This window comes from Coffea arabica, chromosome 7c (assembly GCF_036785885.1).
Source record: "Coffea arabica cultivar ET-39 chromosome 7c, Coffea Arabica ET-39 HiFi, whole genome shotgun sequence".
NCBI classification, from domain to species: domain Eukaryota; kingdom Viridiplantae; phylum Streptophyta; class Magnoliopsida; order Gentianales; family Rubiaceae; genus Coffea; species Coffea arabica.
Genome location: NC_092322.1, coordinates 16,717,441 through 16,730,213, shown reverse-complemented (window position 1 = coordinate 16,730,213; position 12,773 = coordinate 16,717,441). Strand labels below are relative to the sequence as shown.

The window sequence follows — 12,773 nt, the reverse complement described above, 5'->3', positions numbered from 1 at the left end:
GGCGCTCAGCCACCAACCAAGAAGCACCGTACCTAGAGAAGCAGAAATTTAATCGTGTCCTTTCTCATCCCTATATCACCTACTCTTCAATAGAAAAGATTGCGAGACTGCTACTTCAGTTATTTATCTACTTACATCTTAGCACTACTACTTTATCTATCTATCTATGTGAATAGTATGACGTTGAATAGTAGAACTATTCAACATCAACCTTCAATCTGAACAACAACTATGTCTATTATCCATACATTATGGTTGCGTAAACTTTTATAAATCTCTCAACTGATTATCTACTATAATAGTATGCAATGTTATGACCTTTTTGGCTACTATTAATTGTATGCCTTGCCTAAGGTAAAAACAAATTGTCCAATATTACCAAATTATTTAACACCACAGGTATAAACTCCCATGCTTTGCATGGGCATTCTTCCTAGTATATATATATATATATATATATATATATATATATATATATATATATATATATATATATATATATATATATATATATATATATATATATACATGCATGCTAATAATTATTACCTTCCCTTATATTTATATATCTTCCCTATCCTTTTTTTGTATTTATTTACTTTCCTTAATTAATGTTACATTTTAAAAAATATGACATCTAAAATATATCTTATGGGCACCCGATAGATAGACCCTACTTCTATTCCTTACTCTTTTTTTTTTGGGAAATTGGAATAACTGCTAGAAATGGTAGGTCTGAATTTCACGCTTGGAAAAGTAGTCTGAATTTAGGGTATGATTAAATATTAAAGTGGAAAATTAGAGTTAATTTGAGATTTGCAAATGCTAAACCTTCCCTTGAGTATGTTAAAATTTTCAATAATCTCATATGATTTATTTTTTGACCTCCAAAACTTTACGACCGGTAATAAGTTGCGCCTAGGGGTGTGCATTCGGTGCAAAATCGGTAATTCGGTGCAATGAATTCAGTGAATTCGGTTATTCGACCTATAGAAATCTAAACCGTTTTCAATTTCGAATTGGCCATAACCGAATTCATTCCGCAACCGATTTCAAATTTGAAAACGGTAATGAATTCGGTCTAAAAAAGAAAAGATTAATCAAACATTTGATAGGACGCCTTCCGAGTCTGGTCCATATGAACCACACAAAAGTGAAGTAAAATCTCTACCATATAAGGATGATATGCATCTCAATTGTGTCAAGGTCAAGATTTCCAGTATATTGTTCATAATGCCGACGAAATCAAGCAGTATATTTTCAAAATCCAGTGAAAATGCAACAAGATAACCTAGTAGTAGACAAAATTATAATTCAACATAATGATTTTCCGATTGCAGAGCTCAATAACAAGTATATCGACTTAAAGCTTGCAAAAAGAATTAATATTTCGAAGCACCGGTGACATATATATACAGGCATATTAAAGAAAACGGAAAAAATTTAATCTTTACCTTAAGTGGAGTCCTATTGATGATTTCAGAGAGGCCGATTACGTTTTCTTGCGGTGGAGCTATCGGGAGGGAGGTGCTGGGAGTAACGGTGGCGGAAGCTTAGACAAAAGTGACGACTATGGCGGGTTCAGTGATAGCGAAGGGCTTTACTCTGAGGCGCTTGTTTCTGAAAATGGATAATTTCATTTTCCTCCCCTGATGCATATATAATATCAATTGTATCCCTAATATCTTTTATTTATTATTTTTTTTAAAGAACACATAAAAAATTATTAATTTAAACTAGAATAAATCTTAGACTGTACAATGATTAGTGATAATTTATAAATTTATAATTTACAATGATTACTAATAAGTAATATTAGTTAGTAGTTACAATGAATTTATAATTTATAATGATTAATAATAAGTAATATTAGTTACAAACTTACAAATTACAATGATTAGTGATAAGTTATATTAGTTACAAACTTATAATTTATTTCAAATCAAAATAAAACTTATTTACTTACATATGTTATTGTGAAAGTCAATACACTAATACATTGATTTGCAATTCACATGCATTCACTTATACTGCTTAGTTGTCTCGTCTCTACTTAAAGCCTTAAGATTAGTAAATAGATAATATGAATTTTAACTTATATGATCACTTATACCTAGAATCCTTAGTCTATGATTTAAGGAACACATAAATAGTGATTAATTTAAACTAAAATAAACCTTAGACTGTACAGTGATTAGTGATAATTTATGAATTTAAAATTTACAATGATTAATAATAAGTAATATTAGTTACAAACTTACAAATTACAATGATTAGTGATAAGTTATATTAGTTACAAACTTATAATTTATTTGAAATCAAAATAAAACTTATTTACTTACATATATTATTATGAAAGTCAATACACTAATACATTGATTTGCAATTCATATGCATTCACTTACACTATTTAGTTGTCTTATCTATACTTAAAGCCTTAAGATTAGTAAATAGATAATATGAATTTTTATGTTAAATATGTAATGTAAATTTAGAGCACACTAATACTTGCAAGTTACAGATTACGCATTCAAATATTTAATAATTCAAACATGGATGATGTATCAAATTACCAATATCTAAATTCTAATTACTAATTATGTTCATTGTTTAATATTTAGTATTATACATATATGTATTTATTATTATCTAATTCTAGTCATGTTACTCGTGTATAAAATAATAAGTATTATAATTATCTTATATTGTTATGTATTACTATATATTTGTATTATTACAGTCATATAACAATTAACAAATACTAAAATAATATATTGTACATTATTATATATTATTATTATTATTATAAGTACATGATATGATGATAATACCATATACTAATTATTATTAATAGCATTTACGTATATAATATAATAATATATTAGTAGTATATACTAATACTAAATAGCATTTATCTATATATTATATAATTTTATATACCAATTTGGTATTCGAATGCAGTAATGCAGTACCCTATTTCAATTACTGAATTTGAATGCGAAATCGGTTATTACCAAATTCATAATCTCATTACCTATTTCATACCATATTAGAATTCGATGAATTCGGTAGGTACCGAATTTGTACCAAATTACCAAATACCCGATTTTAAATTACCGAATTGAATTTGAATTCGGTTATGAATTTTGTATGAACCGAATTTGCTCACCCCTAGTTGCGCCCTCAAACAAGGATAAGAGTGATGGCATAAAAATATTGATAGAGTAAATTAACAATATTCACGTATATTTTAATTTGCTCAAAACGCCAAAAAAATTTTTTTTTCTTTCAGGAATGAATAGTGACCCAATCTCGAAACACAAATAAGGAGGTGTTTTGGTTCACATTCCAGAATTGCAATCACATAATCATAAGCTTCGCTCCAGGAATGAATTTTTGTTTTTACCTATTTGGTTTGAGACTGAAATGGATTTCATTCCACTATTAAGTTAATCAATTTAAGATTCAAATCATGAATGGGTTCTAACGCTTTCATTTTCATTGAATGATTCTCACCTAAACAATAAGTATGGACACCACTAATTTTGATACACATTCCTTACCCTCATATCCATTTTTGAATTAAACAGCCCTTATCTCAAGTAATTAATATGTGAGAGACAAAATTATAAAAAAAAATTAGTTTAATAAACCCAACCGATAATGGACTAGCAAAACAATCTAGATTTATTGAACATTAAAATAATGTTAACTAACCTAACTTAATCATGCATTGACTTCTGGAAGACTCCATGTCCTTGGTATCTTAGTTACCATATTTAGCAACACTATACAAACAAATGACAACTAAAACCTACAATTGAACTTATTAACTCAGGTAACAAAGTACCAATTTGTTAGTTCAAATTTAAGATTCATGAGCCTCATTATTTTAGCTTTACTTTCATAAATTTATAGCAATACTCCCATACATTCAATTATAATGACGTTTAAAAAAAACAGAGAGGACATTTTAATTGATTTATTCTTATATCAGTAAATATTGTTTTAAAGTAGTGTTATATGGTAATTCAGCTACTTGATCTGTCTAGTAATCCATAATTTCTCACAAAAATCCCTTGTTTGGATTGTAATTTTTGTTGAAAATTTTTTCTTTGAAGATTTTGGGGAATATCCCCTTAACATATTTTTCTTAATCACATTTTTACGTCGGATCAATTACATTTCAAAAGAATGCTAGGGAAATTTCCAAAACCCAAAGAATGCAAGCCAAACATAAATATATCTGTTCCAACAGTTAAAATAGATAAGAATAACATTTATACACACACACACACATACATAAACACACACATATTTATTGGGATAATTTCAGAAACCTCCCTTGAGGTTTTTAACAATTTCATTTAGTTCCTTTGAGATTTTAAAAATTGCACAGACCTCCCTTATCATTTAAAATGATGATACTACCCTTAAATATTTTAACGAAATTCCTTTGCTTGATATGCTTATACTTAAAATGACTTTTAAAATTATTTTTTCATTCTTTTGCCTTCTTATTCATTTTTTAAAAATTTTTTGCCAATAAAACTATAGAATTATCACTATTACCTCTAGTTTCTATTGTAACCAAATGACCAACTAGTGATTTTTTTTTAATGAATTAACTTTATATGCAATCCAATGTTTTTACTGATCTTTGTTTTCTATTTTTTTGGTTTTAAAATTAACAATAAATTAAAAAGAAAATGGCCCAAAGGCACTGCTAAATTATGATAATCCCACTACTAAAAAAATTCATAAACTCTAAATGAATTATTTTAACAATTTCTTTTCTATCTTATAAATCTATCCATAATAAAATACCATGAAAAGTATCATGTCATAGTGATAAAATTATTATTATTATTATTATTATAGTTGTTTATCAAATAGTAGTTATGGATATGAAAAATTTGGCATATTTTCCTTATAATTATACTAGATAATTCTATAATTATATAGGAGAAGTAAATTAAAATTCATTACACAAGGGTATTTTTGGGTATTCACTTAAAATTTTGACCAAGTCAATATTATTTTAAGATTTTGTTACTAAAACTATCAAATCAATGTAGGTAAGTGTAATTTTCAAAACCTTAGAGGAGCTTAGTGAAATTGTCAAAAACCAGAGCAGAGTCACCCAGAGGAACGCTTTCTGGAATGAAAGTCTCCTCAAACTTTGCTTGAACAATGTAGAAATTGATCACTGAATAGGCTGGCTTACCTTCATCACGATTAACGTTAAACACAAGCCAATGCAGAACCCCATTGAATGCCACAGGAATCTAAATATCTACGGTATAGATAGAACGGATAGGCATGTCAGTACGGTGAATTGATTTTCAAGATTTGTCCTTCAAACTATAGTTGGAACATGAAGATTTTGACAACCTCTTGGTCAATTGTCGAAGGAGAATCCCAAATCAGTGAAACGTCTAACAGATTTGCTACAAGGAAGAGTCCTACATTGATGCAATGCAGGGTTCCAAAGATATATTTGTTTGGAAGTAAGACAATTACAAACTTACAATTCTTGTACACACACAGGAGACCATTACAGCTACCTGCAACAATGTAGTCATCTGGAAGACAAAGGCAACCTGTAACGAGGCAAATTTTCTTCAATTTCTCAATGTCAGTTGTGGGATCGTGATAGTTTGCATGGTTGTTTATGAGTTTTCTTGCTGTAAACTAAAAGAGTAAAATTTTTGTTGGTTTTAAGAGATCTTTCCATATGGGATTTGATCAAAAACTCGTTGGAGGCCATGAGGCTTCTCCAAAACTCCAGGCACTGCTGCAATGAACTAGAGATTTTACTGGTAGCCTGCAAAAGATGTGAAGAATGCATGTCGGTGGGAATGCAAGGGAGTGAATTTGATGTCTCCATCCTAAAATATTGCAAATTTTTGTGATATTTTTTGCGTTACCACCTTCAAAACTTGGCTGTTGAGGATTTTGAAAATTCGTGAACTAAGATTAATTGAGAAATAATTTTTTGATTAAGAAAAAAAAAAAGATGTTCCAAGCTATATCTATCTATTATATACACTTTGTACATGTACCTAGGGTGACTCTTGGCTACTTTGGAGTGTTACATCTTTGCGGTCTTAAATATTCATCATTTCCATCATACCTTCTTTTCTAGTATGAAGTTCATTGTATTTTAATTATTGTGGAAATTACTAAAATGAAACTAGCTGCTTCCCTTTTAGAATTCATTGCACTTGAATAGTGGTATAATAAATACATGGAACAGTCCCTTTTATCTATAATTTGAGATTTCAATGGAAAGTGAATCATGCACTTTTAGGTTAAAATACGAAGAAACATTTCTAGTTAGAAGATCATTTTGTTGGCGAGCACATGCATGCTCTAATATGTATCTTTTTCTTTTTTTTTTTTCCATTCAAAAGAGGATCAATAGTGATTCTCCACTCATTTCCTTAATGATTCGAACGCATAATTTCTCAATTACAAATGAAGCCTCCGATAAATAGCCACACTTTGTTCTCTCTAATATGTATCATTTGATGTTTTTTGCTTCTATTTTCAAAATTTCAAGCATATACATTATATTTTAAATAAAAGAACTGGTCAATTAAGTTAACAGAAATGCTAATCTACTGCTTGGTTTCGTGTGTACTAGCTATGGATAGTCATTCGGAGCATTGAATCTTTACAAATCATAAATCAAGAAAATTGCGTTCAAAATGTCAAATTAGATTTAAATAAAATTTGTCACTTTTATTTCATGGCTAATATCTTCTCATCAGTGACAGAGCAAGGACTTTTCTTTGGGGGACCAAAATTTTTCCTAACAAAATTATCTTAATATGTTATGTTCAAAATAATTTTCATCTATTTAAATATATGACATCTAAAAATATCAATTATTAACTTTAATTATAAAGGTATGTCCATTCCATAAATATGCAATATAGTCATAACGAAAATTAAGACAAGAAATTACCTTTGATTAAATATCTTAAAATATCATAAACCACCCAAGTTGCACATTATGAGAAGATGCTCCAATATGTCACTGTTTTAAAAATATATATATAACCATGCAATATAGTTTAATGGCCAATTATTGATGAAAAATAGTTTGATGGCCAAAACATGATCCTACCAATAGTTTAGTGGCCACTGAGGTTTTTTGCCCTTAAAAAAATATATAACTATGCAATATAAATATAACTATTTTCAATTAAAAAAAAAGATAAAAGTTATGTTAACATATCTTAAAATTTCAACTTCTTTTCTTAAAAGTAAATTGAGCTTTACATTCTTTCATAAAACTAAATTCATCTATGATTGAATCAGTGCTAAATTTTCCAACAACTTCCTTTTCCATATACACAGTTAGGTAATTATTCAATAAGTTATCTTCCATCTTTTTTTGGAGCTTTGTCTTGATTATCTTCATAATTGAAAATGCATATTCTGTAGTTGCAGTTGATACAAGAAGAGCGAGAGCAACTTTAATCAATTGGGCCACATTGTATATTTGTATATAGGCCAACAGTAATTATTTTTGTTTTAGCCTATTGATAATTATAAATTGGGTCTTTTATTATAATATATCAAATTGGTCAATTTACTATAGATCATCAAATTATATGCTTAATTTTTTGAAGTTAAATAATTAGCACAATAAAAATAAATAACTTTTTTGAAGAAAAAAATTAATTTAAAGATGGCTAATTCATATATATATATATATATATATATATATATATAAACTCTTATAATATAAACTAAAATTACAAAAAATTAGGGGTTTACACATATATTTACACATTATGAATTAAAACTTTCAAAACTTAAGGGGTTTATGCCCCTCTTGGCTCAATCATTGCTTCTCATAGTATCATATTACAAACATACCAAGGGACCTAAGAAACTGCAAACAATCATCTTCAAACAAGTATTTCTCAATCAACATAAAATGTGATGTGCTTTTCAAAAAAACATAAAACAAAAACATGAGGTGAAAAAAGATAGACCACTTTATAAATTTTACATTTTCCAAGTATATTCAAAATTATCAGTATGTTCCCTTTGTAATATTACCCAACTTTTGAGCGTTTTTTTTCAACTTAGGTCTCATTGACTCCATGGTCATTGAATTTGGTCTGGCCTAGCAGTTCTACTGGTCAACTACTCGTTTGGTTTACAATCCTAATATGACCAGACAAACACAACTCGATGGGTTTTTAGGAACCTGGCCATGTTTGAGATGCCCTTGGGTCAATGCTTTTCTATTAAAAAAAAAAAAAATCTCCTTGAAAGCTTAGACGTTAGAATTCAAAATATGTCTCTACAAATTCACAATAGTGTATCCACCACTCAACTATAAATTATAAGCGGTGAATGTAATCTACTAACACCGCCATTGAAAAATTATAACCCGATTGTTTTATGACAACATAAATACATAACATCAATTTTATTTGATATAAAACTATAGCATTTAGTAACACAAAGACCTTTAATTAAAAATTATCTCAAATTATGTGCCTAAAGTGATATTTATTTTGGGAGGTTCAGCCACTTGTTTATCTGAAAAAAAAAACTTAGTAAAGAAGAAAAAAAAATGCTATTCTAATTCTCATACTGAAACACAACATAACTCTCTATTTCCTAAGCTAACTTTCATACCGATTTTAATCTAATTGTTAAAATGTAATTAGTTTGGTTTGGATTATTCTAACATATATGAACTTCAATACTCGTCCTTCTCTTTCTTTCTTTATATACTGCTTGGATTATTCTAATTATTTCATAAGCTAACTTTCATACCAAAACATATATGAACTTCAATTCTAACATGGTTCTCGTCATTATACAATTCAAAGCTGAATGGATTATGTGGTTATCCAAAGCATCTTGTAAGTCATTTTAATTGGTTGCTGTTTTGTTCAGTAAACGGGTTGACAGGGTAATTCTTTTGTGCTTGACCATAAGAGTTTCCACCATATATAGGAAATTTCTAGTTTGAGTCAAAATCATAACAACTTCATTTCTAAAGAATAAACTCTTCATAGTGACTATGGCAAAGTGTCATCAAACTAAGAATTAATGACACTTTGGCTCCTAGAAGTAATTCCACTTTGCCCTCTAAACCTGAAGAATATACACTTTGCCCCCTACATTTCTAGAAGAAAGCACAATTACAAGTTCCTGCCAACTGGAAAAAGCAAAATGTAAATATTTGCTTTATAGAGGGTTTCTTGTTAATTTATGTACTTTTTTAGGATAATCTGGTCATTTCACGATATTCTCTTTGGTTGCATGACTTGAAAGCATCTCCGACTTGAAACCATCAACGCAAAATAACTGTTCTTGGGTTGAATGGGCTAAACCGAAAGTGCCCTTACTAGTAAGAACATTCCATGTAATTACCCTTAGGGTGTGTTTGGTTTCCACAGAATTGGAGGCTTAGAATTAGAATTGAAGTCCCAATTCCAAATCTTCGGTTTGGACACTATCAATGCCAGAGAATTAGAATTCAATTCGAATTCTACGGGCCATCAATTCCACAAATTCAATTCTTTGGTAGGACCTAAGAATTACAATTCCAATTCCATAATTTCACCTCCTATTCGGGTTAGTACGCGGATCCTAGATGGATTAAATCAGTGAAACGGGTCTCTATATAATCAACAAAAACATAACTGAAAATGAAAGTCCTCTCTCTATCTCTTGTCACAGACCAACCACCGTTTCTTTTGCAGCTCTTTCTCCTCCCATACTTCCTCCTCTGCCTCCACCTATACTTCCATTGCTGACGCCTTGTCTCTCCTCTTACTCATCTTCCTCCTCTGCCTTTTCCCAGCATTGAACATCTACTTTCATTTACGCATGTTAAGAGTGAAATTATAGGGTTTCTTTCTGTAAATTGGCTCAAATCCAGTGGCTATAAGTGATATGGGCTGCGCCATGCGAATTTCGTAGATAAACAAGGCTGACCATAGCCAGTACCAAGTTCACAAGGATATGGCTCAATCAGTTTGGTAGCCTCTGCCGCTCCTCCATTGCTGCTGTAATCATTTTTATTCCTCCCATCCTTATTTTCTGAGCTCTCTCCTTCAGCTCTCCCGCTTTCCCCAAATTTCAGACACATTTAGGGCTTGTGAAAGGTAACTCGATCTTTGAAATTTTTTCAATTAATCATTGGTTATGGGCTTTATTACATAGCTTTTTTTTTCATTGGATACATTGCAATGGTTTGTTTTGTTTTGTGAAGGTAAATTTGTCTAAATTTTTGCCAATCAAACAGCAATTTTTTTTTTGTATTTTCTGATATTTTGCTCTAGTATTTTTGGCTTCTAGATTTATGCTGTTAATAAGGATTAAAAAAAAAAAAAGCACAAGTTGATCGTTTGTTTCCTTTTTCTTATTTTGGGTTTGAGTTCAATTAGTTAAATCGAGTCCAAGTTTTAGCTTGTTGGAATATATAATGTTAGTTTAAAATCATATTGGTGATGAAGATGAAAGGGGTAATCTCGTATGTCTTCCTTAAAATGGTTTTTTGAGATCTATTAGAAGCTTTTGCATTGTGGAACCACAAATTGATACTGCATTTGGATTCTACACTGAAAGATGAAATATTTAGCTTTGTTGTGGTTCATGTCTGCTTCATATCCTGTATTTTGTGCAAGCAGTGTTCTAGTAAATTATCAATATTCTGCAATGTATATTATTTCTCTATCATCTAGATAAGATTAATGTCTCATATGATTTACGGAAACTTGTTCTTGTTTAATTCTTCTTGGTTTGAAGTACACTAAATTCTTGTGTTATGTAGAATTTCAGCTGATTATCCATCGATAATTTTAAGGATGCAACTCCATTAGAGCTTCCCTCTAAATGAGACTCTACTAAATCTTTCCTTTTGATGAGACTCATAGAAGGCTTTAGAAGGATTCTGATGTTTCTCGTAGCCAATTAGTCTTGTTTCTAGAAAGAAAGCTTTGTCGGGACTTTTCTGTTTCTTTCTTTTGTTGCAGTGTGCTGGAAAATCCTTACCAGTAGAAGCTTTAAGTCACTAGAATAAGTTTAGGACATCTCCAAACTATTTTGTGCACATAAGTGATGATCTTAGCAACATCTCCAATTTGCTTTTACAAAAAGGTTCCGTCCAAATAAGTCAGCATAAGTTCTTCATTTAACATATGTATGGATTTTTCTGTTGCATATTTGCCTCTCACTTTTAATTCTATAATGCAGTGGCTGTTGAATCTATTCTTAAGAACATGACATTGTGATGTTTTTCTGGTGCATATTTGCCTTAGATATGGCATCTGAAGCAACATCTCAGTCAAAAAGGAAAGGCAAAGGGTATTTCACTTATGAATGACAGGACAAAGTATGACACTTTTTCTGGTCTCGGAGATGACTTTAAAAAAGGATTGGCTATTGATGCACATTGGTAATTGATTTTTTTTTGGGTAATCTCCAGTTGAAGTTATTTTTGTAGAAGAAGTTGAGCTGATTGCTGGAAGCCCAAGTAGAGCAAGTAGAAGTTGTTACTACTCCATCGTGTATCCATGACTTTTTAAATTCTGATGAGTTCTTTGTTTTTTATGTAATGGATCAAAACAAGATTATAGAAAGATTCGAGGGAGTATTTCAGCTATTTTCTATCTGTTTTTGAGATGATAAGAATGGGACATTGGATCTTTTGTCTGATGAAATAGCATTTTAGATATTGAGATTAACATAGCTGCCTGTGTTGATGCCCTGACTTGTCCTTTAGCTGCATGAACCTTTGCGTTCTTTCTCAAATAGTACGTTTGTAAAACAATTGACAATGTGGATGTGGCGTGCCTCCAAATGCTGCACTACCCTACATGAAGAGGAGGTGTAGTGCACTGCTGGACTGCAGAAATAGCAGCAGTAGCAAGTATGCATACGAGTATCAACACGTATTAAAAGGGTGATAAAATAAGCTTTGACAGTGCTTCGTCTTTTTCATGCAGTCAGTGGCTCCTTTACTAGCCATTGGATCCTTATTTTTTTGAATTACTGCTTGCAGTCCGCAATAAAAAAAATAGTGTCCAGTATAACTCAGGCATGTTGGATTTTTTTTTCTTTTTGGTCCTTCCACCTTTCTCCACACCCTTTTCCACCATCAACTGTTAGATTCAGAATTCGAATAGTAAACTGAATTTATTTGTTGAGAATGTTAATTAAATTGTTTTACAAACGTACTATTTGAGTTAATTAGTGACTAATTCACTGTCTAGTATTCTACCATGTTTTAAGAAATATGCTAGTGTCATTGGGGATTTACTTTTAAGGGGGTGAGGTCCAGTTTTGGTTGGATGCCAATATCTATACCATACTTGAACAAAAGAAGGCAGTCAATATGACACGTCTCGTTAATGCTATGCTTAGCACAACCTAAGTCTGGAAATGTTCACCAAAGAAATTGATATGAGAGTGGGAAAAAATAAATTATTAAAGGCACAAATTGGTTCTTTCTTTTAAATCTTTAGTAAAAATTAGCTAAATGTAAGAAAAAAAAGAAATTATTATATAAAAAAGAAAAAAAAAGAAAAATTTTATGTAAGCAAATGTTTCATGAAAACAATTCTAATTCCTAATGAATTCTTCTGTCATACAAACAAAGAATTTGGAATTTCAAATAAATTCCGTATCAATTCTATGCATTTCCCAAACGAAAGAATTGAAATGACTTGGAATTCCAATTCATAGAATTCTAATTCTATAGAATTTCAATTCTAATTCATTTCTAATTC

At 30.3% G+C, this 12,773-nt stretch overlaps 1 long non-coding RNA gene across 2 annotated transcripts; it reads left to right on the top strand.

The window, feature by feature from the left end:
- Positions 1-9,440: 9,440 nt before the first annotated feature.
- On the top strand, positions 9,441-11,733 carry LOC140010213 (uncharacterized). Of its 2 annotated transcripts, none has more exons than XR_011817492.1 (2): positions 9,441-10,148; positions 11,304-11,733. It is a non-coding gene; the product is annotated as an uncharacterized lncRNA (long non-coding RNA). The 2 variants fall into 2 exon arrangements; XR_011817491.1 differs by having other exon boundaries at positions 11,239-11,733.
- The last annotated feature ends 1,040 nt before the right edge of the window (positions 11,734-12,773 follow it).